A 20269-nucleotide genomic window follows, 5' to 3' on the forward strand; every position below is an offset into this window, starting at 1 on the left:
TTATGTGTAACACATATTTGGCTTTGTGAAAAGACATCTCTTTACAAGTTAAAATTATGCTAAAAAGGAAGCATATATTTGTGTAATTTTTTAGGTAAACTTAAAAAATAAACATAAAAGTGCACTCGTCATCAGAGTTTAGTTTTACAAATTTTCAGGAAGTAAATCCACTCATGTAACCAGTACTCAGACAAAGAAAGAGAACACTGTTAGTAATACACCCTTGCACAGTTTTGTGCCCTTTTTGAACTATGTATAAATAAAATCATGCAGGGTATATGCTTTTGTGTCTGGCTTCTTTCATTTGATATTATATATCTAGCAGTAATTATTCATTATCATTATTATGTAATATTTTATTGAATGGATGTAGCACAGTTTATCTCTTCTAACGTTGATGGACATTTGGTTGATTCCAGATTTTGATTCTTATGAATTGTGCTGCTGTGAACAGTCTTTCACGTGTTTTTACTGAAAATATGGCTGCATATCTGTTCAAAACAAAATGTACTCTTCTGAGTTTGTCTCAATATTATGCTTGTGAGATCCATCACATCGCTGTTTATAGTGGTAGTGCATTCATTCTCTGTAAACTCAGAGTACTGTGTTTTGATATGTGTTTTTCTTGCTGGTTTCCCCGTGGTTGAACATTTTTCTGATTTAGGTTGAATTTGTCTAGAATGAGGTTTGCTGCAGAGAATGTCTGTTAATAGCCTACTTATTCTTTGCCTCTTTACTGCAACCCAGAAACAGCTCCCTTAGTCAGTTTAACACTTGGCAATCAATGCTTAAAGGCCCAGAACAAAGAACTATTACTGCTTTCATCATGTGAAAACCTGAGAAAATACTCTATACAAAGAGTTAAAACTCCTGTAGAATTTTTTAATTAAGTAGCCATTGACTTTATGCTTATTTTATTAGCTTTTCTTTTTAGAATCCTTTATAATTAAGCAAAGTCAATGCCTAATTTACTAAAACCTTCACTTCTTAGTGCTCTTTTATCTCACACTTGGATTACCTTCTTGTGTTTCTAGAAACTTAGAAAGTTATGGGAAGAATAAACTTTGATTAGACTTATTCAAAATTAAAGTTCATGTAAAACTGGGGAAAGAATTACTCACTTGCATCAATCCTATCTGGTGGCTCTGTGGTTCTCACTAGCAAGTTTCATGCTGGATGGTGCTTTAGACATTGTTTACTCTATTTTAAATAAGTCATTTATATTTTATCTTATATTGATTTTAAGTCTTTGTTACAGTGTAAAGCTGTATTTTCTTCTTCTCTTAAATAAAATTTTATTAAGTAAAAAAAAAAAAAGTTTCCATTGGACCTGAAAACTCTTAATATTCTGATTGTTAGGCGAAAACACTTAATAGCATTTCATATGACTGCTCATTTCAGAAAATACCCTTCATGAATATTGCTGATTTGTAAAATTGTTGTCTTCCCGGGGACCTCGAGGGAAGGTTGTTTGGTTTTCTTAAAGGAGCTGGTGTCCGCCAGTTTGTCAGCCAGGTGTCTGTATTCTTCTTGGCTTGTGGCAGGGTCTTGCTTGCCAAGGGGGTTAATAACCCCTGGGTTTCTGGAATGGGAAATAGTTCTTGCAGCGATTCTTGACTGATTTGAGTATGTGTGACATTTTTTAAATTTGTTGATATGAATCGTTGTCATCTCTTGTTGGAGTAATAGTTCTTGAGGTGGAATACAAAGGCTTTTTGGAAGCAGGGAAGTTCCTGGGTAAACTTGAGGATGGAAGGTCAGTTATCTGCTGGCCTACTGGCCTGGGAGTTACAGGGAGAGGACAGAGGCCTGAGCTAGAGACGCCTGAGGGGTGGTTATTGTTTTGGTTTGTTAATGGAATGGAGCTAGTTTTTAAACTCTTAAAATTGTCGTGATTTTTTTAATGAAAAGTAGATTTGGGTTGTTATTAATTTCTATAAGGGGTACATTTTGGTTAGGGGAAATAGAACCGAATTGCTAGTGTGCAAGTTTAACTTGAACAATAAAAATTGAGAATATTTCATTTTGTGTTTCGGAGAGTATTCTGTACGAGGGAGCTGTTTGTTTCCCTATGTGAGGCATAAGCCAAAGATCAGTTTTGTCCACTGCTGGAGAAAGAATCAAAGAAATGGAGCAGTGTTCCCCAAGGCGTGCTGCTTGTCTGATCTTGAGAGTGCCAGCGTACACAGCAGCTTTCTGATCTAGAGTTCTTCAGATTTGCAAATGGACAGTGGTTTCAAGACTTGACGCTGACGCCAGAGTCTAACATGAGTGATGGTTACACTGATTGGTAGACGGGATCCCAGCTAAGTGAGGTGGCGTGAGTAGTTAGTAGATGCCCTGCAGTCACTGGATGGTAACAACACAGCGCCGTCTGCCAGGTAAAGCAGCAAATTACTCTTTTGAGTTTATTGGAAACGTCTTCTGTTGATGAAGCTTCTAGGGGAAGATGTGCTTTGACAGGCTTTTGAAAGTGGGTCACCTTCCCCTACAATCTCTCCTGGTTTGTTACTTTCTGTAGATGAAGAAAATCAGTTGATTTTTTTGTTTTTTGTTTTTTTTGCAGTACACGGGCCTCTCACTGTTGTGGCCTCTCCCGCTGCGGTGCACAGGCTCCGGACGCGCAGGCTCAGTGGCCATGGCTCACGGGCCCAGCTGCTCCGTGGCATGTGGGATCTTCCCGGACCGGGGCACGAACCTGTGTCCCCTACATCGGCAGGCGGACTCTCAACCACTGCACCACCAGGGAAGCCCTGATTTTTTAAAAAATTAATTTATTTTTGGCTTCGTTGGGTCTTCGTTGCTGCCCACGGGCTTTCTCTAGTTGCGGCGAGTGGGGGCTACTCTTGGTTGCGGTGCACGGGCTTCTCATTGAGGTGGCTTCTCTAGTTGCGGAGCACGGGCTCTAGCCCCGTGGGCTTGAGTAGTTGCAGCACATGGGCTCAGTAGTTGTGGCTGGCGGGCTCTAGAGCTCAGGGTCAATAGTTGTGGCGCACGGGCTTAGTTGCTCCACGGCATGTGGGATCTTCCTGGACCAAGGGTCGAACTCGTGTCCCCTGCATTGGCAGGTGGATTCTTAACCACCGCGCCACCAGGAAAATCCCAGCTGGTATGTTTTTAAGGGCATCTGGTTGAGGCTAGTGTTTGTCCACTTCAAGTCCTTTATTAAAAGACAGACCAGGTACCAGAGCTATAACAAGAGCTGCCTCGGGCCTATGAACCACTCACTGGTGGTATTTAGCCAGACCCGTGAGCTCAGCATTCAAGGTAGATTGACTGCCACTCAGAAGGCTCTGGACGCTGAACCCCAGCAGTTAGTGGTTTATCTGCCCACACTGCTGATGGCTGGGTGGCTTCACCCAGAAGCACAGACAGCCTTTTGGACGTGGGTTCAGTGGGCTGGCTGTGTCTGGCTGGTTGTCGACACCTTTTTGAAGTTGTGTTTTCTGCACTGGCTGTACCCACGTGGTCTGGGGGCCTCGGCACTGTCACAGTCTTGTGATTGTCTCACTGTAACCAAATGCCACAGACCTTCCCACTCTGACGGTTTTGTTCTCCAATTGGTCTTTAAAAAATATATATATATATATATATATATATTTGTTTATTTATTATCTTTGGCTGCGTTGGGTCTTCGTTGCTGCGCGCGGGCTTTCTCTAGTTGTGGTGAGCAGGGACTACCCTTCGCTGTGGTGTGAGGGCTTCTCATTGCAGTGGCTTCTCTTGTGAAGCACAGGCTCTAGGCACATGGGCTTCATTAGTTGCGGCATGTCGGTTCAGTAGCTGTGGCTCACGGGCTCTAGAGCACAGGCTCAGTAGTTGTGGCGCGTGGACTTAGTTGCTTCATGGCATGTGGGATCTTCCCAGACCAGGGATTGAATCCGTGTCCTATGCATTGGCAGGCAGATTCTTAACCACTGCGCCACCAGGGAAGCTCCTTCAATTGGTCATTTGAAGCATTTAGTTTGAATGTGGCATTTTGTACCTTCCTTTTGGCAAAACATAGGTCTATTTATAAGCATTTTTATATTTTCTTCCTTAAACATGGCTTGTGTATTGCTGCTATAAAATACAGCAATAACTGGGTAGTGCTGCAAGGTGTATTCTTAAGCACAGGGTCTGTATCACGCGAGGGTCAATAAAGTTCACAGAAATTAAAAAAAAAATACCCTCCAACTTGAGTTGGAGTAAAAAACTATAAACTTCTATACCGTTGACCATTTTACTTGTAACTAGAAAAATTCATTTTCTGTTTCATTTTCTGTTCTACCTGCTTTTGTTGCAAAAACTCCTATATATCCTGGCTTCCCCCCTTCCACTTCGGAGGAGTCTCTCAGAGTTATTTGAGATGCTGTCTCCCGGGCCTGAAGTCCTATGAATGTCCACTGAATAAAATGTAATTCTCAACTTTTAGGTTGTGCTTTTTTTTTTTAGTTGACAATAGCCTGTATCTTCCTTTCCTTTAACTATCCCCAAGTGTTCTCTATAGCTGGTTGTCCTAACCAAGATCCAACACAAACCACTTGTTGTATCTTCTTTTTTTTATTTTTAGAGTATTAAACAGTAAAATTGATTTAATTCTTTCAGTGTGCAGTTCTATGAATTTTAGTATAAGGATAGTGTTTAATGTCACAGAGCTGAATTGTGTGCCCCCCAATTCATTTGTCAAAGCCCTGACCCCCCAACATCTCAGAATGTGATTATATTTGGAGACGAGGATCTTTAAAAAGGTGATTAGGTCAAAATGAGATCCTAATCTTCATTTTATTTTTTTCCCAACCCTTTTTTTTTTTTTTTTCTGGCCATGCCCCGAGGCATTTGGGATCTTAGTTCCCAGACTGGGTATTGAACTCGGGGCCCAGGCAGTGAAAGTGCTGAGCCAGGGAATTTCCCTAATCCTCATTTTACTCCAACACTAATCCAATCTGACTGGTGTCCTAATAAGAAGAGATTAGGACACACACAAACACACACACACAGATGGACAACCACGTGAGGACACAGGGAGAAGGGGAGAATACAGCCAACTACAAGCCAAGGTGAGGCCTCAGAAAGAACCAACACTGCTGACACCTGGATCTTAGAAGTCTGAACTTCTAAGCCTCTAGAATTGGAAGAAAAATAAACTTCTGTTGTTTAAGCCACCCAGTCTGTGGTATTTTGCTATGGCAGCCCCAGCAAATTAATACATCTAGTAATCAAGACAGTGTTGTATTGCCATAAGGACAGTTGAATCAATCAATGGAATGGAATTTAAAAATCCAGTGGTAAACCCTATATATATGCTCAATTAATTTTGCCAAAAGGCAATTCAAGGTAGAAATGGTTCTGGAACACCTGGAAATCCATATAAAAATGAATTCTAATCCCAATTTCACACTATAAACAAAAATTATTTTGAGATGGATTATAGATCTAAATGTAAAAGCTAAAGTACAAAGCTTTTTATTTATTGAAGTACCGTTGATTTACAACTATAGTTGTAAATAGTTTTAGTTTCTGGTGTACAACAAAGTGATTCAGTTATACATATCTATCTATCTATATTCTTTTTCAGATTCTTTTCCCTTATAGGTTATTACAAATTTATTGAGTATAAAACTCCCTGTGCTATAGAGCAGGACCTTGTTGTTTATCTATTTCATATATAGTAGTATCTGTTAATCCCAAACTCCTAATTTATACCACCTTTCCTCTTTGGTAACCATAAGTTTGTTTTCTATGTCTGTGAGGCTATTTCTGTTTTGTAAATAAGTTCATTTATATCATTTTTTAAGATTCAACATATAAGTGATATCATATGGTATTTGTCTTTCTCTGTCTGGCTTACTTCACTTAGTATGATAATCTCTAGGTCCATCCATGTTGCTGCAAATGGCATTATCTCATTCTTTTTTTATGGCTGAGGAGTATTCCACTGTGTAGATGTATATGTATATATGTGGTGTGTGTGTGTGTATATATATATATATATCTCACATCTTCTTTATCCATTCATCTGTCAATGGACACTTCGGTTGCTTCCATGTCTTAGCTATTGTAAATAATGCTCCTGTGAACAATGGGGTGCATGTATCTTTTCAGATTAGAGTTTTTTTGTCTTTTCCGGTTATATGCCCAGGAGTGGGATTGCTGGATCATATGGTAACTCTGTTTTTCATTTTTAAAGGAACCTCCAGGGACTTCCCTGGTGGGCCAGCAGTTAAGACTCCGTGCTTCCAATGCAGGGGGCCCGGGTTCCATCCCGTCAGGGAACTAGATCCCAAATGCATGCCGCAACTAAGAGTCCACATGCCACAACTAAAGATCCCACATGCCGCAACGAAGATCCCTTGTGCCGAAACTAAGAAGACCCGGTGCAGCAAAATAAAAACAAACAAATAAATAAATATTTTTAAAAATAATAAAGGATCCTCCATACTGTTCTCCATAGTGGCTGTACTAATTTACATTCCCACCAACAGTGTAGGAGGGTTCCCTTTTCTCCACACCCTCTCCAGCATTTATTGTTTGTAGATTTTTAGATGATGGCCATTCTGACTGGTGTGGGGTGATACCTCATTGAAGTTTTGATTTGCATTTCTCTAATAATTAGTGATGTTGAGCATCTTTTCATGTGCCTGTTGGCCCATCTGTAAAATGCAAACCTTTGAGAAAGAAACATTAGGGTCTATCCTTGAGTTCTAGGAACAAAGAATTATTAGATAGAACCCAGGAAGCATGAGCTACAAAAGAAGAAAAAAAAGATAAAATAGATTTCATTAAGCTATAATTTAAAAAATGGAACATAACAAGTCTTGGCTGTTTTGAGATGCAGGGATTATTATTATTCAGCTATGGCGAGGCCAGCAGTTTAGGAGGTGAATGTCACTGAAAAGATAATGTGTTCTCACAGAACCCCCCCCAGGGGAGGGGGCACACAGGGCCAGACGGAGAAGCACCAGGCATGCTCAGGAGGCAGGGGGATGAAGGGAGAATGTGGGCAAGAAGCTTTATTGCGGTTCCCTGGGGAAGGAGCCGGCAGGCAGGGTGAGCAGGCTCAGGATCGGCTAGTTTGCATGATTCCAGGGCTCTGGGGAGGAGGGGCTGCTGGGGTGACTAGGACAGGGGGACAGTGGCCCTGAGTGTGGGAACCCCGTAGAGGAGGGGCTGGGATGCAGCTCTGCACTGGCTGGTTTGTGTGTGAAAGGTGAACTCATGGGTGAGTTGTTTACTCTCTAGGGATTGGCTACCCCTGGGAGGGGCAGATCCCTCTAGGGTCATTGAGGCCCCCGCTGTCAGAGCATCAGGACACAGAAAATTAAAAAAAGCCTTGAGTAAAGGCATTGGTGAGGAGGTGGAGAAACTGGAACCCCTGTACACTTCTGGTGGGAGTGTGAGATGGGGCAGGTGCTATGGAAATGTTTGGTGGTTCCTCAAAAAGTTAAACAGAGAATTAGCATATGATCCATTAATTCCACTCCTAGGTATTGTGAAAATAAACAAAATCCTCACGTAAAATTTCGGGAGGCCAAAAGGGGGCGCTCTTAAGCCTTTCTAACTCAATAGGAAGAGACATATCTTTGCATCTCTAGCAGGAAGTTTACTACTTTACTACTCAGCAGGAGGAGGAAGAATTCCTCCTCGCCTGGCAACAGCCCAGCCGATGAGGGAGCATCAGCACTCAGCCAAGGAAAAACCACTACACTCTGAACCCCCAGTTTCCTCCAATGGACTCTGTTTATAACAGCCCCTCCCAGCTCCCCCTTCTCCTCTATAGAAGAATCCTGCTCTCTTTGGTCCTCCAGACTTGCCTGTGGCTCACCATAAATTACAAGTCCAGGACTGCAATTTTGCTGTTCCCAAATAAACCCATTTTGCTGTTTTATTGTTTTAGGTCAACAGAATATATCCAAAGGAATTGAAAACAAGTACTCAAACAGATACTTGTGTATCAATGTTCACTGCAGTATTATTCACAACTGAAAGGTGGAAACAACTCAAGTGTCCATCAACAGATGGGTGGATAAACCCAATGTGAGCCATCAACACAGTAGAATATTATTCTGTCTTGAAAAGGAATGAAGCACTGACACATGGTATGTGGACAGAACTTGAAAACAGGATGCTCAGTGAGAGAAGCCAGACACAAAATGACACATAGTGTGTGACTCCATTTATGGGAAACGTCCAGAACAGGGAAATCCTGTTTATTTTTCTTCATCCTTATAAGGCTGTCAAATGATACACCCATATTTAGGGTTTTCTTATGATGCTTCCAATTTTTTCCAAAAGTGGCATCATTTCATACACACTTTTGTGCAACTATATCTTTTTCTTTTACTAAATAATAAATATGATAATTGGCCCAAACCAAAGCACAGGGTCTAACTATTTGAAGGTTAAGGACTTTTTGTGGCAATTCATTATCAATAAAAAGATCCTCTCAATCCAAATACCGCATCCCCCAGAGCCCTCCCTCAAGACAAACACCATCACCAGCATTTTGTATAACCTTACAAAGACTTTTTGTGTGCGCACAAAGAAAAATGCAGCGTATTCCTCTAATAAATACTTGTTAAGCATCTCCTATGTCCCAGACTGTTCTCCGAACTGGACAGTATGGTAGTAAATGATCGCAAAACTCCTTTACTCTTCTTAGATTCCAGTAAGGAGGGACAGGAAATAACCGTATTAACGAATAGTATATATAATAAATATAATATATCCCAGTATGGGGGCACATGTTAAGGGCACAGTACACAGGTAAGGAACAGGGGAGTGTCTGTGAGCACCTGTCCCTCTGCTGCCTCTCTCAGGCCCAGCACAGCTGTTTGATTCCCATCACACACAGGGAAGCCTCTGCTCTGCCCTGACCCCCACCTCGCCCACACCCCACCTCCCCAGAGAGCCAGCCCCAACCTTTTCCAGGTTCTAGAAGGAATGCTTCTGGTGCTGGAGGGCTCACCCAGGGTGACTGAACAGGGGTTGGGGCAAGGCTGGGGATGTGTTTACATGATCTAGAAAGTGAAAAGCCAATCCACAGAATAGGAGGAAATAATTGGAAATCATATATGTGATAAGGGAATTGTATCTAGAATGGATTTTTAAACACTCCTACAACTCAAGAATAAAAAGATAAGTTATCCAGTAAAAGTGGGCAAAGGAGCTAAAGAGACATTTCTCCAAGAAAGATACACAAGGAGCCAATAAACACATGAAAAGATGCTCAACAGCATGAGCCACCAGGCAAGTGCAAACGCAAACCACGACGAGGCATCGCTCACACCCACTGGGACAGCTGGGATCAAAGAGTCAAACAACAACGAGTCTTGGTGTTATGTGGAGAAATCAGAATCCTCATTCACTGCTAGTGGGAATGTAAAATGGTGTAGCTGCTGTGGAAGAAGGTCTGGCAGTTCCTCAAGTGAGTAAACATACAGTTACCACATGACCCAGCAATTCCACTCCTAGGGATCTAGCAAAAGAGTTGAGAACAGCTTCAAACACATACTTGTACACAAATGTTCACAACAGCCAAAAGGTGTTAGCCACCCAAGTGTCCATCATCAGATGAATGGATAAACATGGGATCCATCCTTACACGGGAATATTATTCAGCCTTAAAAAGGAAGGAAATTCTGACACAGGCTACAACATGGATGAACCATGAAAACATTATGAAAGAAGCCAATCGTAAAAGACCACATTCTATATGATTCTATTCATGTGAAATACCCCAAAGAAGGAAATCTATAGAGAAAGAAGGTAGGTTAGTGGTTGCTTAGGGCGGGGGTAGGGGTTGGGGAGATAGGGGGTGACAGGTAAAAGGTATAGGGTTTCTTTTTGAGGTAGTGAAGATATTCTAAAGATGTCTGTGATGACGGTTGTACAACTCTGAATACGAAAAGCCACTAAAGCATACACTTTAAATGGTGAATTATATGGTATGTGAGTTATAGTTCAATGAAGCTGTTTTTTAAAAATACACACTAAACTCTTTAAATAAAAACAAGATATGTGGCTACTGGCTATCATATTGGAGAGCACACGCCTCCGTGAAAGAAGAACAACAGAAAAACCACAGCATGTAGGACACTGAAAATTTCCAGAATTCACTCTGAGAAGTCAGACATGGTAGGAAAAAAAGAACTGTGGACTAAAATTAATAGAAGGATCAAATCTTCTAGTTCTGCAAAACCTGGCCAGGGAATCTTGCCATAGAAGGAAACTTCAAAAAGATGCAAAGCTAGCTTCGGTGAGTAAGGTGAACCCAGCCACACAAGTGAGGGCTGACTCAACCCTTCCGTGTGACCATGAACTTCAGAGCTATTGGCCAGAATGGGGGAGAACAGCCCTTCTCAGACCCTGGGAGCCATTCCAACAACAATCTGGCAGTTTCTATTACAATTTAAAACGTACAGGTCAGTGGTCGTTCAGACTTACAGAAGATCACATGTTGATACACGCAGAGATCTGAAAACCCCAAAAGCACCTGGAAATTCTGAAGGCTTTCAATGGGCCCAACCAAGTGACATGGGGACTAGCATGGGACCTCTTTTCACAGTATACCGTTTGGTACCATACTTTGCCCAATTTTTCACACAGAGAATTTGTTCACTTAGCGACACAAATCACATAAGTGTTCCACGTAAGTCGTGATATTTAAACGTGGGGCTCCATAAAAATTGTGTCACCAAACTGTTAATGATCCTGTGATTGTGCACTACCTCTCTGGACCACTGTCACAGCTGCACACAGGATTCAAGGGCAAGGATGGGTGGTGTGTGTGAAAGTGAGATAGGCTGGGACCCTTCACTGCAGTGCTTGCCCTTGCCCTTGGACAAACATCTTCTCCTTCAACAGGATACAAAGAAACTCTAAGGGACTAAAAGTAACTGCAAACATGCCCAGCGGGGACAATTAAGAACGTAAGATAGGAAAAGGCCAAAACACAACTGCCATTTCTGGGGTGCTGAGGAAAAGCAGGGTCCTGTGCATGATCCCGGCACACGGCACCACCGGCAGTGGGGGCAGACCATCTAAGCCATCCCTCCGGCCCGACCCAGGTCTGCCCCCGCCTCACCCCATTCACGGAACCATCCAAGCCCCTCGGAGGGCGAGCAAGGGCACCTGTTGCTTGTTTTCATTCCCTCACAGCGAGTCCCAAAGAAGCCTTTCCTGAATTTCTCCTCTGGCCTCTTATCAATTTCTATTGATTACAGACTCCGAGGACCTGAGTGGGTAACAAAAGTGAAACACTGAGAAAATAGACCAAAACACTGTCAACAAGAAAATGGTTAAGTAAGTCATGGCGTATACAAGGCAGATGTAAGGAACTAATTACATCTTTTTGTATAAACTGGTTCTCCACTAAGGGCAATTTTGCTCCCTGGGGGGACCCCCGGCAGTGTCTGGAGACAGTTTTGAACCTCACGACTGACTGCGGAGGGGCTGCTACTGGGATCTGGTGCAAGGAGACCAGGGATGCTGGTCCACACCCTACAGTGCACAGAAAGGACCCTCAAAAAGGAATGATCTGGTTCTGAACGTCAGCGGTGCTGAATTTCAGAAACCCTGGTGTATAAAAACTAAATCTCAAAAATAACGTTGAAGGAAAAGAAAAAAAGCTGGCAATGAATCCTAACAGTAGGATGCTGTTATGGCAGTTTTTAAAAACACACAAAAAATTACCATGTGTTGCTTAAGAGCACACACGTTTTAAAAAAGCCTATATACACTACAAGACTACATGTCAAATTAGAAATGGTGACCTCTGGGGAGGGAGGGGGAGAAATATCCATACTGTTTTACAAATGTGTGCAGCAAATATGGCTAAGTGTTAAAATCTGTATATTGCTTCTGTATACAAAATCTGTGTACACTTCTTTGAATTATTTCATTAAAAAGCAAATACGGAAATGGTGTTTCGTTAAGATTAAGGAATTACTTTGGATCTGGAAGACAATCATTTCTCTGTGAAAACCCACCAATAATAGAATAATAACGATATCACGGTATCTAATGAATGTCTACTCCACATCACACATCACTCACTCTAAACAGGATTTCTCCATAACTGCACTATTAAATAATTTTAGTTGTAAGTGTGGCCCCATTCAGGGCAGGGTGTTGAGAAGCATCCCTGGCTTCCACCCACTAGATGCCAGTAGCACCCCACCTCCACCCCCCAGGTGGTACAAAAATGTCTCCAGATATTGTCAAGTGTCCCTGGGGGTAAAACTGTCCCAGGGTTGAAAAATCACTGCTCTAGACCGTTCATTTGATACTAGAGTCTTTTCTCCCAAGTTCAAGGTCGTAAGTGCTATCATTCTGCTGCCTGCAGTTCAGGGGTCTAAGACTTTAATATGAGGAGAACGACCACAATGATGAGCTGACACTAACAATAATTAACACCTTTTTTTTTTTTTGGCCAAACCGCTTAGCATGCAGGATCTTAGTTCCCCGACCAGGTATTGAACCCGGGCCTTCGTCGGTGAAAGCTCAGAGTCCTCACCACTGGACCGCCAGGGAATTCCAATAATAATCCACACTTTACATCCCACACATCACTTGCTAAATGCACGTACTGTTATGTACGTTCGATTTACAGGCTGGAAACAGGCTCTGAGGCTTAGCAACTTGCCTACTACCACCGGAGAGCTGATTAAGGCTTGGGGCCACGACTGGCGCCCAAGACTGGTGCTCAGCTGAGCAGAAGGTCTGACGGGACACGAGTGAGATAGTAAAAATCAGTTGAGAAAGTACCTGCCCTGTCATTCATCATGCTGGGAGGGCGGATGAAGCCAGCTGCAAAATTAGCAGGAAACGTATCCTCCAAGAACACGCTACAGCTGTAAAGTGTCAAAACAACTCCCTTTAAAACCATTCCCGTCTACCTCGCTGAATACTCTGTCCATTAAAAGCACAGCTTCTGACCGAAGTCCAATCAGAAGGAAGACAACGTCCTTCTCCTGCCTGTCAGGCCTGATTCTCTTAGATACCAAGAATCCGTCTCCATCTCCACCCAGGTGCAGGGCTCAGATAAGGGGTTTCCGGACATACAATCCACAGGCATCTTATCTTCGCGGTTCCCAAGGAAACAGGGCCTGGGTCCACGTCGCCGTCCAGACCCAACGCTGACCCCTCTGCACGGAGCTCAGATTTGCTGAGCCAATGGAAACCAGGCTGCACTTATATCTCACCTACACCCACCCTTCCCCAAAATCCTACAGTGAGTCCGACCCGGGTCCTAAGGCCCAGGGGGTCAGAAGGTCCCGCGCCAACCAAAACCCCCAGGGCTCAGTCCCATCCCACCAGCCTCCACCCGGGCTGGACCCGGGGATTCGCGCTTTTAATGACCTCGCCCCCTACTCTTGGAACTATGCCCCGCCCTCTGACCCATTCCCACCGCCGCCCGCCACTCCTCCAGCCTCGGCCGACGAGCAGACGCGGGGCCAGGACCTGCGGTGGACACAGGAAAAACCTCCCTCTGGAGGAGGATGTCGCACGAAGGTAACCGCAGCCCGCGTCACCCGCCCCACTCCACGACTGCCGTTTCCGCTTCCGGTTCCAGGGCTGCTGGGAGCGGAAAAGTGGCAAGCCTTCGGCTTGGGACTGGTGGAGCCCCGAAGATGGGCGGGCCAACAGCATCCTCCAATCGCCGAGCAGAGAAAGGCGATTTCCCCCGCCCCCCCCGCGGGACTCAATGTCCGGCCTCTCCCCTCTAGGTCATTCCTGAAACCAAAATTAAGTTGTGGGCGTGGTTAATCAGGGATCCGCCTACGTGGGCGCGGTTATCGCCTAAAGAGGCCCAGGGATGCTGCTGGGGGTGTGGCCTCCCGCTAATCCCTGAGCGCCCAGGTTACTCTGATAAGCAATTGCCGCTCGCATAAGCAATAAATGCTTATTTCTCCGAACACGTTCCTCATGCTAACACACCCGTATAAAAAGACATTCCCATTGTTGGAATGTTTCTCCCCTGAAAGTCTTTTATTTCTTGGGGAAATGGGGTCATATTTTATTCATTTCTCTACGTGTTGCTTCTGTTACTAATATATGCCTTGTGATATCCCATGGTGGCCACTGGATGGCGACCTACCTCATGTTTTCACTTTTGTACCTATATATGTATTTGTATTGGGTGTAGTCGGGAAAAATGCATGGGGACTCCTCAAAAAAAATGCTCTTTAAGCATCTCTGTATTCCAGACTCTATTGTCTGCACGGGGGAAGGCAGCAGTAAACGAACACAAAAATCCTTGCCCTCATCCTTCTTAGATTCCAGTGGGGAGGGACAAAAATTAACCATATAAAGAGCATATATAATAAATATAATGTATCCCAATGGGGACAGGGGAGTGGCTCTGAGCACCTGCTGCTTCTGCTGTCTCCCCAGGGCCCTGCACAGCTGTTTGATTCCAATCACACACAGAGAAGCCTCTACCCTGCCCTAACCGCCCCTTCTCCGCCTTTAGGGACCCATCCCCAGCCTTTTTCCAGGTTCTAGGCAGGATGCTTCTGGTACAGGGAGGGCTGCCAGGGTGACTGAGGTGAGGCTGGGACAGGCCTGGGGGCTCTGCGAGCAGTTCCTGGCTCTGAACTGTTATCTCAGGCACTTGGAGAAGCTCAGATGTGCAGTGGATGGTGTCCAGGATGGGGTGCAGCTGGTTTACTTGCATTAAATTAACAGGCTCAATTTTGGGAGAATTGAAAATTCTTATAGGTCTTCTTCTTAAGGGCATGTCTGTTGATTCAGAAACGATAACTTCATCATAATATAGTGTACACAAGTCAGTTCAGAGTGAATCATGGAAATGAATGTAAGAAATAAAACGCTAAAACATCTGGGAGAAACACAGGAGAAAAATCTTGGGACTTCCCTGGTGGTGCAGTGGTTGGGACTCCATGCTCCCAATGCAGGGGGCCCGGGTTCCATCCCTGGTCAGGGAACTAGATCCCCCATGCATGCCACAACTAAGAGTTCACATGCCATAACTAAGGAGCCCACCTGCCACAACTAAGGAGCCCATGTGCCACAACTAAGACCCAGCACAACCAAATAAATAAATAAATATTTAAAAAAAATCTTTGTGACCTTGGGTTAGGCAAAGATTTCTTAGCTAGGATACAAAATGTGGCAAATACACACAAAGGAAAGATCAAGTACGTCATTAAATTTTTAAACATTTGCTCATTGAAAGGCACTATGAAGAAAGCAAGCAGGCAAGCCACAGCAAGAAAATATTTGTGAAACAGACACTGACAAATAATTGTATCCACAATATACAAAGAAAGCGTTCAGTGGAGAATAGTGACCACAAGACGGCGCCCTTTCACTAGCAAAACCTCCTAGTTGACTGTTTCAGAACAGCCACTGAAGTATTTCAGAATAAAGAGGATGTTACCGAACCAAACTGGGTCTGGTCACCTGCGGGCAGTAAAGCCAGTTTACTGACCCGGCTTGTGGTGAAGGAAAGGGCAGTGTTTATCGCAGGCGCCAAGCCAGGAGTCCAGGCAGCTAGTGCCCAAAAGCCCCAGACTCACTCCCCAATAGTTTTGAGGGAAAGGGTTTTAAAGACGGCGTGAGGGAGGGGGTGGTTTTTGTGTGAGTGATCAGCTGGTGGACGTTCTTCTGATTGGTTGGTGGTGAGGTAATCAGGCGTCAACATCATAAACCTTTTGGTTCCAATTGGTCTGGGGTCTACGTGCTTGTGGGCGTCATGCAGTTTACTTCATCCACCTAGAGGTGGTTTCAGTATCTGCAAAACAGCTCAAAGGACACGGCTCAGAATATGATCTATAACCCTTGAGGAGGAACGGAAGGTCCTTGACTTTAATGGCTAAATCATTGCTATTTCGTCTTACTTGGCTGTTTTACTTTCTTTCTGCATTTTCTCCCTTCTCTGATTGAATTTATTCTTTGGAACTCGAGGAAGGCCTAGGAGGCTAAAGGTTTTTTTACAGACAAGAGGAAGGTGGAGGACATGGTGGGTGGGTTTGTCCTACAAAGGCCCCATAGGGTCCTGCTTGGTTACAGGGGCACAGAATGCAATTTCCTCCCACAGTTAAGGGGGAAAATATGCATAATTTATATATACATATGTATATATACACACAAAGAAAATGAAAAAGCAAAAGGGACCAGCTATTAATGTTGGTAAAACTGGGTGAAGGGAATATTCAGGAGTTCTTTGTACTGATCTTGCAACTTTTCTGTAAGCTTGAAATTATATCAAAATAAAATGTTCCCCCCACAAATAGTTTCCTAATTTGTACTAGAAAGCATATAGATAGCCAACCAGTGATCAGAGAATATCAGTGATCGATTTTAATTGTCTGTGACCATTTGGTTTCATTTGTTTTCCTGTCTCTCTGGTTTTATTGCTGTGTTTTCCACGAATATAACTGGTAAGATCATCCCTTTAAGGAATTTTATAATATTTGTGGTTGAAAACAATGGGTCCCAAATGAAGCTGCTTCTCTGTGTCACCCGTTTTCTTTTTGTTTTTCATCCTGAATTTTAATCTGTTTATTTCTGAAAAGCAGATTGGACAGTGACAGGGGAAATTCATTCATTTAGCTCTACACGATCATTGCTTGGAAGCTGCAGGCCATGTACTCTTTTATTTTTTTTTTATGGCCTCTCATGTTATTGGCATTCCCATCATGAAACCATTTTCTTACATTTCTGTTAGTATGTCTTTTTTTTTTTTTTCTTACCATGCTGCGTGGCTTCTGGAAATCTTAGTTCCCCGACCAGAGATTGAACCTGCGCCCTCAGCAGTGACTGGGCAGAGTCCTAGCCACCAGACTGCCAGGGAATTCCCAGTATGTCTCTTTTTTAATTGAAAATTTTTATTGAGAGAACTGTAGATTCACATGCCGTTGTAAGAAATAATTCAGAGAGATCTCTTCTACATTTTTCCAAGTTTTCCCCAGTAGTAACATTTTTCAAAACTATATAGTACAATGTCACAACCAGGATCTTAACATTGATACAATCTATTTTATTCAGGGGTGTGTGTGTGTGTGTGTGTGTGTGTGTGTGTGTGTTAAGTTCTATACAATTGTAACACCTGGTTGGGTTCATTTATCCACAGTCAAGATACAGAGTATGTTCATCACCACAAGGGTCTCCTGTGTTGCCCTTATAATCACACCCACCTCCCTCCTAGTTTTCCTGCCACCTTAACCCACCAGGAAGTTTTTTTTTTTTAATTTAAAAAGTTAGTCATTCTCCTAGGAATCCTCTAACTAGAAGCACCAGGCTTGAGCTCAGAAATCTGCATGTCGACAAAGATGATCCCGAGGCTAGGACAGTAATCCTGGAGCATCTAGTTACGCCTGAAAGCCAGGCAGTGCTCACAAAATGATGAGGGCTTGTCACTACAGCCCAGGAGCCAGTTGGAAGGGGCTCCTACTGGCCAAATCTGGGACAATGGGACCATTAAAACAATTAAGGAGATGAAAGCCAAGGGCCCCAAGGGCAAGGCTGGGGGAGTTCTCCAGGGCTCAAACAATCATTCTGCAACTGTCCCAGCAAAGATTGTTTCAGGTAAGAATCAGCCCGAGCAAAGGCCCTGAGGTAGTGTTCAAGGACTAGCAGGGAGGCCTGTGTGGCTGGAATAAAGGGACTGAAGTCAGAGGGGGGCTAAAGACCCCGTGGGGCCTTCAAAACCCACCTGAGGACTTCGGCTTCAACTCTGGGAGACTGAGAGCTCTGGGAGGTGTCTGAGCAGGGGAGGGACAGGATCTGACTCAATGATAGGGATGCTATCTATCAACAGGGTCCAATATAGCACCCGCCAGCCACATGTGGCTACTGAGCTCCTGTAAGGAGCTGAATTTTAACTGATTGAAGGTTAAAGAGCCACATTTGACTAGGGGTTACCTCACAGGACCTGGCAGCTCTAAGGGAAGGAGAGAGACAAATAAATAAATAGAGAAACAAGATTCACAAAATGTAAGCACCTAAAAGAAAATAGAAGGTGAACGGGTGAAAGTGAGTCAAGATTTTGAGCTAAGGTAGTCAGGAAGGGCTTCTCGGAGGAAGTGATGTTCACAGTGAGACATGGAAGATAAGGAGTTCCTGCCACCCTAGAGAGAACAGGGAAGGCTGTTTCAGGAAGAGGGCGCAGCATGTGCAAAGGTCCTGGGGCAGGACCAGGCCTGGTGTGTTGGAGGAATAGTGAGGAGGCCCGTGTGTCTGGAGCAGTGTGAGCGAGGGGGAGAGAGGGAGGGGGTGAGGGCAGGGAGGGGACAGCACAGGTCATGCAGGGCCTAGCCTGCCACGGGGGAGGACTTGGGCTTCCCCTCCTGCCCAGGGAGGTGGGAGCCCTGGAGGGCTAGGGGCAGAGGGGGGGGGCCTGAAGTGGAATCCTCAGGGTATCAGGGGGACCCCCACATCTCAGGAGTGCATCTCTGGTCCCAAGCCTCTTCTCTCCTGTCCCCGCGTGCCTGGAGGAGGCCAGGGCCCTGTCAGCACGTTGCAGGTTAGTTGCCTGTGCTAGGAAGGGGCTGTTAGGTGCCAGGCACGGCCCGATGTGATCTCCGTGTGCCTGAGGTACTCAAGGGCCTGACTCACACTGGGGGTGGGGAGGGGCAGCTCCCAGCTCGGGGCACCTTGCTCAGGCTGAGCACAGCTTCCACCCCGCCTGTCCTCCTGCTACCTGGCCCCTTTCTCCTGGGTGCTGGCAGGACTTTCTGCCTGTGCCGGATGTGACTCCTTCCCCAGCTGCATTCCCAGACTAAGCCCCAGAACAGCACAAGGCAAAACAGCGTCCCCACCAGGAGGCAAAGAACAGAAATGAAACACTTGTTTTCACTAAGTGGAGGAAATTGGGAAAAGATCCGTTATTTTACCTTTGCTGAAACCTGTGGTCAGAGTGAACGCAGAACCATCAGGTCCAGGGTGGGTCCCCTGCAGCCACACGAACTGCACCCCACCCCCACCCTGCAACCAGTGGTCGTCCCATCCTCCCTCCGACCACTGCCCAGCGAAGGACTGGGGTGGAAGCCCTGCGTAAGGTCCAGACAGGACGCCGGTACCTGACCCCAGGGCACAGGGTGGAGACTTGGATCGTGAGCCCTGGGGTAGGACTGGATCCATGGCTGCTTCCAGCCCTCCTGACTCTCAGGGGCATTCTCCCTGCGGCCCTGTGGCCCCGCGGCCCAGGCAGGTGAGAGCGATGGGGACGGTACACCTGGGAGTGCACGTGGCAGGTGAGCACAGCAGCTGGGCGAGGGCGAGGTCCATGTAGGGTGCCAGCGGGCCTGCCCCCAGCTCTGATTGGAGGGTGCTCTGGGCTCACCCTCTCATGGAGGGCTCTGATTGGACAATTTCCCAAGACCCGCTCCTGCCTCTTCAGTGACAGGTCAAAAGGACATCTGTGGCTGACCAGCCCACCCTCGACCTGGGCTCTGAGCTGAACCTGGTCCCGAGTGGGCATACCCTCCTGAAGCCAAATGTGTCTTTTTTTTTTTTTTAAACAATGTGTGTGTCTTGATTCAGTTTCCCCAGGGAGCCAGGACTGGACAGGATGGGATGGGGGTCTGGTGACATCCTGGGCCAGTGGTCTGCCCAATTTAAGGTCGCCTTGGGCCTATGCCCTTTATTTAAGAAAAAAGACAGTGACGTCACCACGTTCAAGGCAGGGTCAGACTCTGTCAGACATGTGACCTTTGACATGGGGTGACCTCGCCCTTCATCCCCACCCTCACATCTGGGGCTTGAGGTTAGCAACCCAAGGCTCCACCATGGGAAGCCGGACCATGAGGCCCTAGTCTCCCTGCAGGACTGGTTCAGTCCCACTTGCTGATCTTGGAGGACATGCCAGAGAGGCAGGAGGCACCTGGGATTCCCTTTGAGGACACCGATGCTGGCTGGCAACAGCCATTTTGGGGAGTTTGTTTTACCAAAAGGACATCATTGTTGAAAAGCACCATTTTGGGGTCCTCCATCTAGCCTATAAGCTCTGGGGGCTTACTAGCCCACCAGCAGGCCAGCACCTGTCCCCGGTCCCCCATGGGATGAGCAACCAGTCACTCCAGGACCTGGCCCCCAACCACCAGTGGGCCAGCAAAGCCTGGGAGCCAAACAGGCCAGGGAACAGTCCCACCTATGAGTGCACCCACAGTGGTCAGATTCACCACAACAGAAGGACCCATAAGCCCACCTAGGGAGCACCCCCAGAGCATACAGCACAGGGGTCCAGAAGGGAGTTTGCGTCTGGGCACCATAGGTTGTCTCTTACATTAAGGTCACATCTACAAGATTGGGAAATGAAACT

Source organism: Mesoplodon mirus (assembly GCF_964341445.2).
Source record: "Mesoplodon mirus genome assembly, chromosome: 5".
NCBI classification, from domain to species: domain Eukaryota; kingdom Metazoa; phylum Chordata; class Mammalia; order Artiodactyla; family Ziphiidae; genus Mesoplodon; species Mesoplodon mirus.